General features: G+C 34.7%; 1 protein-coding gene across 1 annotated transcript in view; it reads right to left on the bottom strand.

The window, feature by feature from the left end:
• Positions 1-18212, bottom strand: part of LOC123711218 (lachesin-like) — a 133621-nt gene extending 115409 nt beyond the window's left edge. Inside the window, exon 1 of the mRNA XM_045663703.1 lies at positions 18080-18212. The gene's annotated coding sequence lies outside the window, so the exon portion shown is untranslated. The remainder of the gene's footprint in view (positions 1-18079) is intronic.
• Between the last annotated feature and the right edge of the window lie 247 nt (positions 18213-18459).

Raw genomic sequence — 18459 nt, 5'->3', positions numbered from 1 at the left:
CGGTGAAGGAAGACATCGTGAGGAAATGGACATGTGTTACACCGAAGAAGTCGACAACTTATGTCAGGCACAGAAGCCTGATTCCTTGTCTATTTTATTCGGAAATAATCATTGCATAGATTCGGAAATCTGAGGCCCAGACCTAAAGATGTTGTCGCGGTACTGATTTATTTTACGATTTTCCAATCCACCCAATCAGCGTGAGGACAAGTGTTATGTCGCAAATAGTAACGCCGAGTGCCGACAGAACATTAGTGATTGGACCTATACTGGAATACCCGTAATATGTGTATGAAAAGTTTGATGGCTTACAGTAATAATACTAATTAAAAAGTGAAATTGTATGTTTATTTATTACCAAAAAAATATTTTCATTATATTTTTTTTTTAGTTGAACAGAACAGATGTTACTTTCCTACGGACTCTCATTGATTATTTATTTATACTATTTGAGTCTATATAACACTCCTTAATACATTGAATATGATAGTAGTTTTGTATTACCAAGATAATTAAATGTATCAAAGGAAAACAAGAGTTTCTGGTTTACAAAACATACCGCCGCACATGTACCCTCTCAATAACTCGTGTGTTGCCACCATTTTATTTCAACAAGTCATGTTTTGACGTGACAACGTCTTATAATTCGATATAGCCTGCTGCAAGCACGAAAAAAACATGACGCATGCGGCGTTACCTCGCTCTGAGGCGTTCCATTTAAGGGTTGAAGTGCAAGCGAGAACGCGGAACGAGCAACAAAGAGGCACTATAGGCCTCCGCGTTCGGCAGCGTTCGACATCTGTCTCTCTCCTACTTGAGTGAGCGATGAAAATAAAAATTGACATAATTGTATTTATGCGTACAAATAAATGTAACTTGATCAATTCAATATTGATTTCCATTTACCTACTTCTCTATATCCATAGAAAATATCTATCAAAAAATAAATTCCATCAGTATTTTCTTATGACGTCACGTTCAACTATCGTCAGTAAACCGACTTTACAGACAACCTTTTTTTGTAAGGCAGAGGCTCTGCTATCAGAAAATTAACAGTATATTACATGTCTTCGGAATAGTGATAAAAAAAATTCTAGGCAATCTTGAAATTGGCTACGAGCAATTTTGTCTCCGTCAAATGTAAATCCGCATCCAGTTGTAAGGGTAAGGGAATTTGTAATTCAATCAGCAGACGGTCTAAGCATGCAAAGCAAATGTATACAACATTTTGAATCGCTCTAAGCCGGGAAAATTGGGTCAAAATGCTGTCGTATTGGAAATTATGGAAATTACATGGGTCAAGTATGTTTAGTGGAATCTAGGTTTTTCGTCATACAATTCATAGGAATTTAAGACAAGTCTAGAGTACTGCTGTCTTATTTATTGAGAATTATTTTTAAATAACCGTAGTGAGATCGATTTGTCTATTGATGGAATTATAAGTGTTCTCTAGGTCATTATAATATACATAACACATATTATTTAACAGGAAAAAAAATCCTCCACTTATACTTATAATATGTAACTCAATTTTTGCAGTCAATTTGAAAATTGTTTCTTCAACCTAAGCGGTTTCTAACAGTTTGTTAGCAAATAGAGTTTTTATAATAAAAGTATTAACGTATTTCTAGGAAGATAACTATTGAATGTTAGCAGCCAGTGCTTTCTCAACAAAGTTTGATGATTGATGAAAGTTAGTTTAAATAAAATTATTATACAGAATACAAGTACATTTTTGTTGGTGTACTCGGATTTTGTTTGATAAACTTTTTACAGTATACCGTCTTAGTGTAAAGTAGGTATATAAGATGCATGGTTTAAAAAAAAACATACACAAAGCCCTCCTGACGAAACTATACATATATTACTAGGAACTTTAATGCTCTCCTATACATATATTTTTAAGTCTAAACTTAAATAAGGAACCGTTTCGTCTAAAAACAAACACTATCAGGAAGTTGATAAAATAAATGGCTAAGAAAGGATGAATTACGCCCAACGCGATAAATAAAGGTTCCGATCTTCAAAATAAATGTTCCGTATGAATCAGCACCAGCGGTTATCAAGGAGTACCTTATGGCTATAAAAACTGCAGTTAAGTGGCGCACACGATTCCCAACAAGCCATGCATTCGATTAATGGATTTTCTTAATATGTCTCAACAAAAACTAACTATATCTATAAAAAAGGTCATTAATAAATCCTGACAGCAAAAGGCAACGCACAAAACGACCTCTGGTAATTACAATGTCCATGGGCGGTATCATATAATATCAGGTGAGCCTCCAGCCCGTTTGCCGTCTGTTTTATATAAAAGGGCCAACACGGTACCTAGCAAAGTGCATACCACAAACATAAGTTGGTATTCTCTGAGTTCAAGACATCATACAAATTTCTTGAACAATTCATAATTTACTCAGAGATACACCATTTACGCATGTCTTGCGCACCCTAAATATTATTGCTTGTGAAACGGATGTGCATTAATTTTATTTTTTTCTGCTTCACTGATAATATGTCGTTACTACGCATTTCTGTATATATAATAAGGTAGCGGTGATATTACCAAGTGTTATTATTTGGTTAAAATTAATATAGAAATGTTAGTGAAATAATCCTAGTCAATACAATACATAAATAAGTAATAACTTCTGCTTTCAACTTCATTAAAATATTTAAATTTTGCCTAGATTTGTATATCTTATTTGATATCCAAAGTATTTCTTTTTTATAAAACAGAAGGAAAATGGGCCATGCGTTGACGGCCTTTTAAGAATCGGTACGCACTTTTCTTGAAGGACCTTCAGTCAAATTGGTTCGGAAATACTTCAATGGGCTGTCTTAATAAATGCTCAGTCGTGGAACCACGGACGTCGAGGTAATACGGAAGGCAAATTTCGTATTCTGCCATGACGTCCAATAATAACACTCAGGAATTGCGTGTTGTAATTCTACGAGTAGTTATTATTTAATTTTTAATCCTTGACACAGAAACGTTGAAAAATATTAAATTTGGCTGCCTATTTGGTTTACAAACCCTCAGTACCAAATTACACCTCATCTCATCTCCCTCCAAGTTAGCGATCAGAAAATATTTACCGCAAAAGACGTCCCGATCAACATTTACAACACAAATATTGTACCTAAACACACCAAATTACGAGCGTCATAATTAAAATTCACGAAACACTTCAAATAAACGAAAATATCGGTGAAAATATTAATTCCATTCAAAATTTTCGTGGTTTTTTAAATTTATTTTATATTTGCCGTCCGGTTTGTGGGCTATGGTTCGTTAAACGTATTATTTTAATAGCTTTTAAGTTAAATACACCTGGTATAATTCTCGAACATGCTTTTTAAATTGCATTAACCATTCGCATTTTATTCAATATTTTATTGATAATTCAAGAGCAGTGTTGGCCTAGTGGATTTAGCGCAAGACTCTCATCCCTGAGGTTGTAGGTTTGATCCCCGGCGGTGCACCAATGGACTTTCTTTCTATGTGCGCTATCGGACAGTAAATGAAAACATCGTGAGGGAACCGGCTTGCCTTAGACAGTTATTTTTTTTATAGATATGATATGATATTTTTATATATTATGGACAATGACAATTTACCTATAATTTACATGTGTGGGCGTTTTTAGGAGATCTTAAAAATATAGCTAAATTCCTTCCTAATGTGTTTCGATAAATATGGAGTAATATGGAGTTGAGGCTCATGTACTCTTTATTATATAGATTTACTTGATGTGTAAGTTGATATCCTTTTGAGCATAGTTTGTAGCATATGAAGCACAGTAGGATATCTTTACAACACAAAGTTCGTATTAATTATATTATTTATTAAAATAGACGTGATATCGTGCCTGAATCCTTCATCCTGGTGATTGATACAAGTTTCATGGCATCGCCTTAAGTAAATCATTTATTTCAATAAGCCTATTAAAAATACACTTTTGGTAGTCAATATTATTAACCTTTTAAAAAAACCCTAGTTTCATATGGAGAAGAATGGGCAAGAACCTCCATACTAAGGGTTTGTTTCACAAGGATAAGTTCTGCATATGATCCAAATAAGCTATTTATTACTTATTGGTAGGATAAACACTATTGTTGCGTTTCACAACTGCCAGATAGCGCTATTCGTCACATAAAGTCCATAAGTCATGAGTCCGATGAAACGCGAAGTTTCTTATTCGGAACCTTTATCTTCCAAATAATTTATGTGTTACATAACTATTTGGTACTTTATCCATACATTGTTAAACAGACTTTCAAACACTAACGCCCAGTTTAAGAAACACGAACGTGCGAACGGCAGCCGTGTGTTAAACTTAAGGCTTAAGAGATTTAGAAACACTTAGTCGTTCAAACCATAACTTAATACTTAAAGATCTAGTCGGGATCAGGCATATTGCCTATAACGGTATAACATATATGAAGGACATATGAAGTACGGTATTAAAGGTTCCGACTAAAATTTGCCTAGAAATCAAAGAGACCAAACAAAAGATTAAAGCCAGTTAGAAAATGGCCGATTGTTAATAACTTTGACCTGATTTTAAAAAATGGTTGTGTCATGAGATCATTTAAGGTCAAAGGAGTATCTTATTAATCGCGTAGGTATAATTGATGGTCATTGATGCGAGGATAAAATGACCCGAAATGGGTCCTTTTATACATTATGTTAAGGATGAAAGGGACATCATTAATTCTTTACAGTATATTTAGAATCTTTTTCCAATATAATCTCAGGACCTACCTGTACCTATGGAGAATAGTGTAAGGCACATTCATCATCATCAAACTCAACGTTTTTCAAGGCATTTGCAGCGCACCACCGCTAAGTGGAGGTTGAGGTATTTCCTAACCAATTTAATGTATATTTCTTTTCGATGTTCATAAGTGTATATTGTGTAACCTATATGAATAAATGATTTTTGACTTTGACTTTGACTGTTAACCCAAGATCTGATACATTCCATTCAAAATGTTAGTTTTTTATGGCAAAGATGTCAATTTGAACTGTGCCGTATGCTTGAAGACCAATTTCTAGTTATTAAAACCAAGTTAGGATATTATTAAAACTTTTAGTTGATTTTTATAAATTTCTATAGTCCGTGGCGTTTGTCACTTTTTTATTATAGGAAAGATAGGAATGCTGGAAATTATGTTCACATGAATAATTTCAATAAGAGAGCAGTGTTGGCCTAGTGGCTTCAGCGTGCGACTCTCATCCCTGAGGTCGTAGGTTCGATCCTCGGCTGTGCACAAATGGACTTTCTTTCTATGTGCACATTTAACATTGGCTCGAACAGTGAAGGAAAACAACCTGAGGAATCTGGCTTGCCTTAGACCCTAAAAATAACGGCATGCGTCAGGCACAGAAGGCTGATCACCTACTTACTTAACAGATTAACAAATTAACAAATGATCATGAAACAGATACAGAAATCTGAAGCCCAGATCTAAAAATATTGTAGCGCCATTGATTTATTTTTAAATAATTTCAATAAATTTAAGTATACTATGAAATTCCCCAAAACAAAAAAAAAACATCTTTAATCAAGTGAATGCTTGTTATGATATTGCTTACGTAACCGGAAACAAATATTTGTCTCCTTTTTTCCGGAGAAAAACAACGTACGACCTATTTTCCTATATTTGGAGCACCATTTATCTTGTGACTTCGGGTTTTTCATACCTGATTAATAGGCGTTTACGTATTAAATGCTTTTAGTATAACTATCTATTTGCATATTTAAAATTCTAATTAAACTTCCGTTAAACAGCCGTTTAAATTAATAACTTTATTTTTTTAAAGTGACTGACAAAGTAATGTGTAAAGTGTGCATAATGGAAGAGAAGAACTGGCAATAAACTTTTCGCCACCCTTTTTAATCGCCAAGTTCTTTTGTTTTACACAACGTTTGTAAGGAGCTGCAACCATTACACCATGTTCCACATGACATTTGATAACATAAATAAGTTAAGAATGGAAGAGAATTATTACATAGATCTCACAATTTTTTACGGTAGAAGAACTCCATTGCGAGACTTGGTTACTTATGTTTTTGATAGTATATGTTGACAATGTTGGATAATAAGAACAACAATTATAAGAAAGATAAAAAGTCATTAAGTATATATATTAGATTTCAACTCTCGTTCTCCTTGCAGTGTTAACTTCGCCTCCAATTCTTAATGGGGGCAAAATTTGATAACGTTATATCCACAGCAGCCACCTGAAAATCTAAAGTTAGGAAGCAATTTGCGTTAACGTTCACGGTGCGATGATCACACTTATTTGGTTCGGTGATAAAATATCCGTCAATTTTTATGGGCTATAACTTTACGTCATCTGGTTTAATATTTGTCCCACAATGACCACTAAATTATTTACATTTGTTTATCAACAAATGAGGTGTTCTTTTACATATATATGACCTTCAAGACATGAGATTTATTGGTGTTCGTGGCGTTTATACCAAATACACATGTTGTACGATAAACTTGTAGTTGTTGTAATAAACTTGACATTAAAATGTACATACTGTATTCTGTAGTATTTTATATAAGATTTTGATGTATGTGGCAACTTAGATATAGGACGCCAAGAAAAGAAGAAAACGAGACGTCACTCAGAGAAGACTTTTAAGACGAGGGAATATTTTTTTTCCTTGAGCGTTTCTATGAGAATATAAATTAATTACTCGTGTTTATGTTGAATAAACCAATTAACAAAGATAACAACGGGTTGTGATTTATAACCAGATAGAGAATCCTATAAACTGTTGCGTATAAAAAACTTAAATTATTTATTATACCTATGCAATTTAGTTAATGTGTTCAGGTCAAAAACAAATCTAGATTACGTGTTTCATTATTGCCAATGGCAGAACGGCATTTTAGTTTTAATTTTAGACAGCGGTACAACCTTCGTAGCACAGACTAGAAAGATCAATAGAAAATATTTCCAAAGATCGGGTTTCAGGTAAAATATAAAAAATAAATGGCAAATTTATCTTTAACTTTTGGAATAAGTTCGTTAGCGTGTTTAAGGACTTGGACTTGGTTTAAATTTAGACGCTCGGTGTATGTGTAATTTTCATGATACATATATTTAATATGTAGTCTTAAGTTTTGTATGTTTTAATACCGTTATAATAAATAACTGACGTCTACTACTACTATCGTTAATGAATTTAATAGATAGACATTACACCCCCCCCCCCCACACAGACAACGGAACGGACAGAACAACGTAATCGGCCCATGATGGATATTTAGTTATTAAAATACCTGTAAAAGAATATAGCTATGTATAGGGTTCTTACAACGGCTATTTATGGAGCGTTGATGTTTCAAAGTGTCGCGCAATTTAATGATTATATTGTTGTCACTTCGTTTTCTATTTCAGATTATGTATACAATAAATATACTCTACCAAGGATTTATGTATAAATTCTTGTTCTGGCTTGGCTTAGCTGTTTAATTTAACTAAAATTGTAATTATTATGAATTGTAAGTACAGGGACTACATACAGGGCTTAGGCACCTTGAACGCATAAGCAAAGATCGTCAACAAAGCATATCTAAGCAGGCCTTATCGTTGACCAGCAAGCTGGTCTCTGCGTTGACAGAGTGGACGTTCTGCTGAACTGACGGGAACAGTGACAGAATAGGGAACGCAGGAAGTTTCTCGTTTTGAAAACACATAGCCAGCGTAGTAAGTAGTAATTATAAATGGACATACAAATTATAAATAAACATACAAGACAGTTTTAAAGCTGACGTTTTTTCTGGGGTAAATTGATAGAACCAATGAGGCTGGAAAAGGTATGAAATATGATAACTCTTCACTGACAACATAAGGAAAATGGCTCAACATTAATAATACTCGTGGATAACTAATTAAACGCCATCAGCTACTTACTGTTATCTCAGCATAATTCGGTTCTTTACTTGATGTATGAAGGATATGAAGGTTGCGTGTTTATAAATAATAATTCAATTTCCATAAGAATGTATGTATAATAAATATGCCTTAACCTCGATATTAAGAAAACATGATAAGGATAACATGTTTCTTAATGCTAGGTACCACAATACATGAATTACAAACGTCAAGATCGAGCAAGATAAGATATGGTTAAGAGATGTTATGATATTTAAAAGACGTAAAAGAGGTAGCCAATCATATGAAATTGGGGAGCGTATGATGGAAATCCTTGCTTGCTTGAAAAGCAAGACGTGGACTTTTTAAAATAAGAGGAAGTTATGGCTTTGAATGGGATTGAGTATAGAAGAAGATGAGCGACCCGCATAAGTCGTTTGATAGCTGCCCATACTGTCTGTGGAAGAAATGATCATATTTCTTGAGACGAAATATATACGTAAAGCGAATGCAAAAATTTGCTATATGGGGTGGGAAATTGGGGTTGGTGTTGGTGGGAATCGCTGATGGAGTGAGGTCAGCATTGCCTAGAAAAAGCCAAAAAAACCTTCTGCTGTGTTACGTAGTGGAACACTAGTATAAGCAGAACCCCGACCAGTCCCACTACCTAGAGCTGCAGATGAGCTGAGGATGCAGGGCAAAAGGCGAATATTCTGCGCCTTAAAACAGAATCCACTCACTAGAGAGGTAACTCGTATAAAACCGAGCATGTCTGGATGCTCTAAAGTGGCAGCCCCACTATCAGACTAGGGCATAGTGGGTTAATCTCCTGCTTGCCTGAAAAACTAAAGAAACCGAAGAGGCGCTGATATTGACAGCGACCACCATCTGGTTGTAGCCGAAATACGACTCAAGATTGCAGTTGCGCGACTAGCTGGTGCCCCTGGTAGAGCTGGAAGAAGGTTTGACGTCACTAAACTGCGAGATCCTGAAATTTTGAACAGGTTCAGGCTTGAACTTCGTAACCGCTTCACCGGACTTCACGCCGACGATGACTCAATAGACGGAGAGTGGAAACGCATCAAAGTGGCCTACACAGAGACCAGCTCTTCTGTCTTAGGTCATACTAAGCACTCGCGCGTGGATTGGATGTCACAAGCTACTTGGCAGCTGATAAATGACCGTAGGGAACTCCACCTAAAACTGCTAGGAACCAACGACGAACTACTACAAGCCGACCTCAGACAGCAGTATCGGGAGATTCGTAAGAAAATCTATCGCAGCTCGCGAAAGGACAGAAGGTTGTGGGTTGACGGTATTCCTGACCACGCTCAAATTGCCGCTAACACCGGAGACATGGGAGACACTAACATGGGAGAACTGTATAAAGCGACTAAAATCTTGGCAGGAATGATAAGTCAGCATAAAAAGCCTCTAAAATCAAAAGACGGTCAACTTATCGTAACAGCAGAAGGGCAACTACGACGCTGGCGTGAACACTTCGAGGAAACCTTTCGTCCCACAGCTACGCATGGGGCCATGCAAGACACATTTCCACCACCCAGGCCACTAGACATCGATATCGAACCACCTACACGTGATGAAGTGGAGAGAGCGGTCATGGGTCTTAAGACTGGTAAAGCACCAGGGCTTGATTTAATAGCCGCAGAAATGTTAAAAGCGGACTTGGCTACTACCGTCGACACGCTGACACCTTTGATTGGGAAAATCTGGGCCAGCGAGAAGCTTCCGGAGGACTGGAATAGGGGCCTTCTTATTACTGTGCCCAAAAAAGGTGATCTAAGCCAATGCAGCAATTGGAGAGGTATCACCTTGCTCTCGGCCCCTTCCAAGGTTTTTCCCCTTCCCTGCAGAATTATCTTGGACAGGTTGTCTGCAGCCGTCGAGCCTCTCCTTCGCATAGAACAAGCTGGCTTCCGGCCTAACCGCTCGTGTACCGACCAAATTAACACTCTTCGTATCATTCTCGAACAGGCATCAGAATGGCAGAAAGAGATTTATCTTACCTTTGTTGACTTAGAAAAAGCTTTCGATACGTTGAGATGGAGGAGCATATGGTCGCGACTCTCTAACATTGGTGTTCCGCCAAAGATAATTAACCTAGTTAAGGCCAGCTAAAGGAACTATTCTTGTAGGATGATGGTCTCGTCTCAGACGATATTCAAGTGCACGCAGGCGTCCGGCAAGGCTGCTTACTCTCGCCACTACTTTTCCTGGTTGTTCTCGACGGGATTATGGATCGCATACATCAGAACCAGCGTCGCGGAATAGAGTGGGGATTAACCAACATCTTAGAAGATTTGGATTACGCCGATGACCTCTGTCTGCTGAGTCACACGCACCGCGACATGTAATCTAAGTTGGACGACCTGGAAGGCGAGGCGGGATTTGCGGGACTCAAAATCAACACCCGGAAAACGAAAGAAATGCGTGTTGGAGTTGAGAATCGCACCCCAATGCGGGTGGGTGCAGAGGACATAGAAAGCGTTCAACAATTTGTTTACCTCGGAAGCGTCGTGTCTGAAACTGGAGGTACAGAAGAGGACATCACTTCGCGCATTGCCAAGGCCAGAGGCCATTTACTTCGGCCTATATGGTAGTCACGGATGTTGACGCGTCGAATCAATTTAAAATATTCGGATCCAACGTCAAATCTGTGCTGCTCTATGGGTGTGAAACGTGGAAGGTCACCAAACACATCTCGCACCGACTCCAAGTCTTCGTTAACCGCTGTCTTCGACGTATTCTGAACATCTACTGGCCTGAAAAGATCTAGAACGAGCAACTTTGGGAGCGCTGTCGAGAAACCCCGATCAGCCAGCAGATCAAGCGACGCAAATGGAATTGGATAGGCCATACACTCCGAAGGGATCTCAATCATATTCCCAAGCAGGCGCTTGATTGGAATCCGCAAGAAAAGCGGAAGCGTGGCCGTCCCAAACAAACCTGGCGCCGAACAGTTGCGGACGAGGCAAAGAGAGCCGGAAAGACTTGGAGCGAGGTGAAACACGAGGCTCAAGACCGAACGCGATGGAGACTCACTGTGGACGCCCTCTGCCCTACCTAGGGGTTATAGGACATTAAGTCAAGTCAAGTAAGAATGCAAAAATTTCCTAAGACTAACTTCAATTTTCATATCAGACTTAAATATTTTTATTTTATTTTATTTATCCCTCCTTAGCCTCATTTAAACATCATAAAAAATATTCTTCCCATACAAGGATTATTTAGACAGAGAGTTCTACAACATTCCACTATATGGGCGGTAGTAAATGAATTTCCGTAAAACATTATCGCTATTTAAAAAAAACGAATTAAATGATATAGATTTTATTAGGGCGATTTTTATTATGAAGTACGTTGCCGGAGATTTAATACCGGCTGGTCTTTCCTTAAAAATCTCTAGAGGATAAAGGCTTTCAAATTAAATTTAAATGTAATTCGATTAATAAAAGCGTATTAAGTTACAGGACTAAATGAAAAATGTCATTTTAATATTTGCATTAATGTTGTTTGAGGAATGAATGTAAAAACGAATTTTTCGTGAAACAAAGTATTACGTAACCATTCTGAAAGAGATTGCCTTCTTAACTCAAAGCCTCTCATTTATTAAAACTGAACCTTATAGAACAGATTTTGGCATTTAAATCGGATTTTATTTATACAAAGTCTAGTTGATATTGTAAATGCAAATTTTTTATTGTAATAATTTAAATTTTTTTAGGTGATGACTATCATGAGCCTGACACACACCGTCGACTTTTTGGGTCGGAATTAAACGAATTACTCACGAAGTTTACCTACGCCGTTTGAGCAAATGTGAAATAAAAAAAGAAAAAAAATATTGTACACAATATACAGTATATTCAGGTAAAATAAAGTGCAGTAGTGCTGTGTTGTGGGCAGCCAGTCTCTTCCTTTTAAAATGGAAACTGTCTTTTACTTTTTGATATTTGCTGTATCAGCATAGGACAGGTTTACAAGATATTGTTTGTGTGAGTTTTGATAATTGTCGAGAAATGTTTGTGATAATTTTGATTTTAAGGAAGTGGTTAAAGATGAAAGGGCCTCAGAAGTATAAAAAGCGTTGGGCGAAAGGAGTGCGTTTGGGTTGCTTATAGGTTTACGTTGTGTTTGATGTGGTGTGGTCGGTGTTTGTTTCCAAAAAAGTCTGCATATTGCTAGTATATCTAACAATTAGAAGGACGAAAGTGCATTGGTGCACAGTCGGTGATAGAACCTACGACCTCAAGGATGATAGCCGCACGCTGAAGCCACTAGACATTGCTCTTGTTTGTAATAGAAAACCTATTTTACGGATATAAAGTTCCATGTCAGTTAATGAAAGCCTTAAACATACATTTAAAAAAACAGTTGTAAACGCAGATTACTAATATAACTGACTTATTAGTGATCGTAGTTGCCAAATAACAACTTTATTTAAAGATGTAAATGCCATAATCATCCGCTGGATTTTCTTTGACTTTTTGTTTTTACTACTTTATTTATAGATGATTACCCCTTTGATGTGTATGATTAAAAATATTTCTTCCATTAATTAATTCTCTGCTTTTGCATAATTAGGAATTCGAATAATGCATGCATGGTTATATACGTTACAAGATTAAAATATTGTATATTTTAAATGTAAAAACTTTTGTTTTTTCAACTTATTAATTATTTTTAATTTTGAAACACATACGTATCTATTATTTGAAAAACTTTCTTTAGTTTTTGCGCCATTTCACGTGTTCATCATCAAATTACAATTTGGACCATTCGCCTTGCACAAAGTGGGTATAGAGCCGTCGGTCATATTACAGACAATTCAAAGCAAAATCGTAAATCGTACTATCAACAGATACAACAACACTTCGTCTTTCACTGACCAGAAAAGATCGGGGCGTTCACGTACTGTTAGAACTACAAAGGGTCTTAAAGCTGTTAAGAACAGAATTCGCTGAAACCATATTACGAAGCGACAAATATTATCGCGAGAAATGAAGATTCCCGCTAGGACTCTGTCGCGTATTATAAAACAAGACTTGAAGCTCGGTGCTTATCGTCGATATATTTATTTAGGACATGCCCTAAATCAATCTTTACAATTAAATAGACCGGATCGATCCAAACGCCTGCCTGCAAAACTTCCAGCAGGATTCTGCACTTGGTCACAAGGCACAAACTACCCAAGCCTGGCTAGACCCCAGCGTTCCGGACTCTATAGGAGCTGAAGACTGACTCTCATCTAGCCCAGACATCAAGCCTGTAGACTTCAAATTATGGTCAGTTATAGAGGACATGGCCTGCTCTAAACGACACGGCGACATTGAGTCTCTTAAAAAATTTTTGGAGCAAGAAGTGGTGAAATTTCCCTTGGAAACAGTGCGTTAATCCATAGATTCGTGGCAAAACAGATTAAAGGCCTGTATAAAAGCCATTTCGAATAGAATATTTTTTCTTTTTTGCTGTGACTTTAATAGATATGTAGGTATAATTTATAATAAACTTTAATAATATTTACTTCACTACACTACTTCATTTAAAAAATGCATATTTATTTGTAACAGCACTTATTGCTATGTATATATATATTATATATAACCTTTATGAACATTTTTTTTATTAAAGCACTGACCATATGCGTTTATTTGACCGATAAAAAGTCCTTAAAATTGTAATACTAAAACCAATATTTTCATTTTCCAACCGTCCGAAAATAATCAACAAAATTATTAGGTGTGAAAATGAATTGCAAATAAATTTTCTGTTTTCATTATAAGTACTCGGGCGCCCCAGTTCTCGATATTTCATTGTTTTAATATTCCCTAATGAAATAGGAATTTACTTGTAACGCATAAACATTGATTAGGGAGCTTTTTAAGCTTCAATATCAGTAAATCCACAGTGGGACTTGGGGCTTTCTGTATCATTCATTGTTACTTCATAGATTTGTACAAAATCGGGATTTAAGCCGAGTTGAAAGATAATGTTGCACTTTTAAACTAAAAATTGGATAAGATTTAATTAAAATATTTTGAAATTACATTAATATTGAAATAGTGTTATAAAAATAAAATAAAAACATTAAATAAAACAGAAACGAAATGCAGAAAATATTTATTTATGAATGCAAATGTTATACATAGCTCTCTATACACTTTGTATAAATTAATTCCCGGAAACTGTTTACAGTAACAGGAATATTATTTTAAATGTCACGTTTGCTTAGCTTGTCCCAATACATATTGATCGTGGGACAGAAATCTATATAAATTAAAATTGTTCGTTTGTCTCGCTATAGGTCGAGAACGTCTGGTCCGCTTTGGCTAATTATGATCTTGAAATATTTGTGGAAGTTCAGGAAAGGATTAAACGGTAGAAAACATTTTCTAATAAACGAATATAATATTTGATGTCTATTAAGAAATAAAAAAAGGTTGACATATTTTATAGATGTCTGTGGAAATTTGTGTTAATAGGTCCGATCTCTGGTCTGTTTGAAAATTTTTGATTTTGACAAAAATAAATGTAGGTGATACCAAGTTTCCCGAGTTATCCAGTTTATTATAAACTTGAATTATTAAACTATATTTTGTATAGGACCGGACTTTGAATATTGGATGCTGGTTCCACAAAGGACAAAACAGAAAGAGTGAGATAATTTTTATGTAACAATAACGACCAATGGTAAAGGGTATCTGAAACACCATATCCATGTGGTGTAGTCCTCGCGAGACCTGTGATGTTGCAAAACATTGCCAAAAATTTTTTTACATTTACACTGAGGAACTACAACCTTTTGTAGGTCAGGTTCTCAAACTCCTGTATCTTTTTCATCAACAATTCTTCTTTATAAGTAAGTGATACACGTCAAACTTAATGTCTATGGCTTGTCTCACGAATTTTTTGTTTACATATCAAATTTGTAACGGTAAACTCGACTACAGGATTGAAAATCTTTCTATTAAAATCCAACTTTTATTGTTTTTATAGAAATTTTTAAGTGATACCCGCCGCCCATGGACACTATCAATGCCAAAAGTCTCGCGAGTGTGTTGCAGGCCTTTAAAAGGCAGGTCTAAGTCAAATTGGTTCGGAAATACTTCAGGGGGCAGCTGATTCCACATAGTGGTGGTACACGAAATTATTTATTTTATTTTTATTTATTTATACTTCGTTACATTAATCGAAAAACAAATATCATAAAAATTATGAGAGATGAAACGGGCGGCCTTATCGCTAACAAGCGATCTCTTCTAGGCAACCCTATTAAGGACAAAACGAATAAAAATATTAAGGGTAAAATGCATAACCAAATCAACAAAAGCAAATTTATAAGTAACACTGAAGAAATATATAATTACAAATAATAAAATTAACAAACCGTATCTAAAATAATACAAAAATAATGATTACCTTATTAGTCAATAGTTATAAAATGTTTTGTCCCTATCATTTATTTTCTTGTAACTTTGTGTGTGTTTTTTGAGTAGTAGAAAGGTTCTACAGCTAGTGATGGTAAAGATTTAATGTATTCTGAGTACTTTAAAATTCGGAAACGAATCTTTTCCTTTGTAACGCACGGCATATCAAATTAAATATAGTTAAACTTCTTGTAAATACATAATTCGCTGGATAAAAATAACATTTTTGTAACACAACATCCAACTATAAAGTGAAAAATGATTGATTTAAAAAAAATAGTGATCAGCCTTCAATAATTCAGTCATTGGCCTTACATTTCGCAAACTGAGATTCTTTTTACCACTGTAATATTCTCAAATTTGGAACATATTACATATTAGCAGTTATTCAAGACCTACTCCGGAATTAGGGCATCAGTAGTATTGATTGTAAATAGGAAACAATGAGGGTTTTTATGGATTAGAATGCATTGTACTAAACGATCGATATTGCAATAGCTAATGATCGCCTTTGTTCCCTTGCATTCGAAATTTAAATTCTTAAGTTTTACATGTTCTGTGCAATGAAAAACCTTATGCATGATAGCTCTTTTCCTTACAGCGTAAATACAATTTTACAAAAAGAGACGAAAGTTTACTTTAAAAGTGTGCAAGTTTTTATATGTGGTATGACATAGACAAACGAATCGCCGAAAACTAGACGCATAACTTCCGAGCGACTGGACCAAATTAAAATAAAGAACTTTTTAAATCTAAACATTTTAATTATAACAACTTATTTATTGTTTGGAATTAAAGCCAAAATTGTGGATAAGATGTAGATTATATAATTTAATTGACCAGCTATATACACTTTTTTGCATATAATATAATAGACAGAAAATTTATTAATAGTAATTTATTAATTTATTGTTTCGCCTTATTTTAAAATGAAAATAAAAGACATTACATCGTAACCTTAATGTTTTTAATTATTAAACAACGTCTAAGTATCATACTCAGCTTCACAAATTACACGATTCCTTTGTGAACAGGTGAGATCGAATTAATACGAAATTTAAACCATTAACAATGATAAAAACAACATTCAAAATTTATAGCTTAAATCATCTTCAAAGGAACAATATTTGAAATTTAAAGCTCTAACAAAAAATAAAATTAATTACATTCGAAGTTTAAAATATTTAATTTTCAATCATCAACATTTGCATAATTTTTACGTAATGAAAATATTTCTATAGTAATCAGATACACCGTTCATTAACAATTGTTAATTCGAACTTATTACGAATGCTGTTTATAAATTAATTTTTATAAATTGTAATAATTAGAAGTAAGCTTTGTAACGCAAATGTATCTATCAATAAAGTGTAGCAAAGGGAATAAGCTAAATCATTAATATTTAATAAAATATTTATTACATGACAAATTAATTTAGTATGAGGTATAAATCGGATTAAATTTTCAAAAGGAAAAGATTAAAGGCTGTAATCTGATAACGCTTAATATTGAGAAAAAAAACACTAGCACTAAAACCCTTGTTCTTGATATCAGATGTGTTTCGTGCTCATATTTTTTTCTTACGCTTCTACGCTTTCATGACTATAAATATCCAACAAACATTGATCCTTTAAGTGTCACAAGAACTTAATCAAATTGTTTATAACTAATTAATTACTGAAACCGATAATTACTGATAGTGACCACAGAGCTGATGTTTTCCTCGCTCGACGAAAAGGTATCGCAATACAGTGAGGAAATGCTTCCAGCATCAAAAGATGCCACAGAGATGAGCTTCTTATCTTGTTTAGACACGACTATCATATTGTATTACAGATGATGATGATAATAATATCATTATGATAATAAGTTTTACTTTCGATGTAAATTATTGTTTCTAATTAAGGTAAGAGTTAAAACTGTCGCAAATTTATATAACAGAAATTATAAGTTCGTTTCGGATGGGACAATACTTGCTACGTGCAAAGCTGTGTCCAATATTATTATGTTAACGAATATTTATGTTATTAATTACTCGGACTTGCAGTTCTCTAAAACTAAAATCTGTTTTAGAACTCGGTTAACGAATTTTGTAGGAAATAATAAATATAGGAACAATGAGAAACGTATATATATATGACAAATACTTAAGTAAACATACAAATAGTTTACCATACTCATAAACACTCGATAAGTAATAATATTGAGGGCGTAATTAGCTATTTAAATTTGGCAAAAAATTTATATAAATGCCTTTTATCATTAAACAATACTACGTTATATCAAAACCACAGCGAAATTATATAAATTTAGTATTCACCGTGTAATTATCAAGTAATTATCGATTCAACATAGTATTCGACGTGTATGTAAACCATAGGGAATATCCAAACTTAAAATTCATTTGTACTTGTTTACCGGTTTTTAATGTTATTTTTTAATACATTTATTATTTATGTATGATAATTCTCAAATAATTCTTGGATAGGTGATGTTTACGAATACGATGTAAAAAACATTGCAATACATTTATTTATAAAAATATGATTTCTTTAAAACCCGAAGATAAGAAAAGTTATAGGGAATATTTTTTATAATAATATTTGGTAATGATTATCCTTCAAATGAATTTACTGTTCAACCGAAAGCGCGTTTGTTCATAATAAACCTGACATTAATTATTTTAAGAAGTCTTAAAGTTATTACAATAATAAAAAAGTACACTTACTTTTTTAATATTCAATCAAACAAACCACTCATCGCACTTAACACACACTTCACTTCACTAAGTTACATCACAAGTCACACTATCGTGTACAAATTCACTACGAAGTTCGTAATATTTAACCTCTTTGAATACTAACAACCACGGCTGCCGGAACCAGACTGACGGACACAGCAATCCGGGGATGAAATTTAGAAGTGTGCGTTCGTACATGTAATCGTTGACGCCGTATACTAGCTTTGTGTGTGTGCCGGATTGTGTCTGTATGCAGGAGGTTCTGCTAAAATTGTCTTCAGTAGTCTTACATGTGTGCGTAATTGCGCATGCTCGGATGTGTGTGTTTGCCACTATTTAAAAGACTTGCTGGATTAATGTGTAAATTG

This window comes from Pieris brassicae, chromosome 6, assembly GCF_905147105.1.
Source record: "Pieris brassicae chromosome 6, ilPieBrab1.1, whole genome shotgun sequence".
Lineage (NCBI taxonomy): Eukaryota > Metazoa > Arthropoda > Insecta > Lepidoptera > Pieridae > Pieris > Pieris brassicae.
This window is presented reverse-complemented; position numbering and strand designations above follow the sequence as displayed.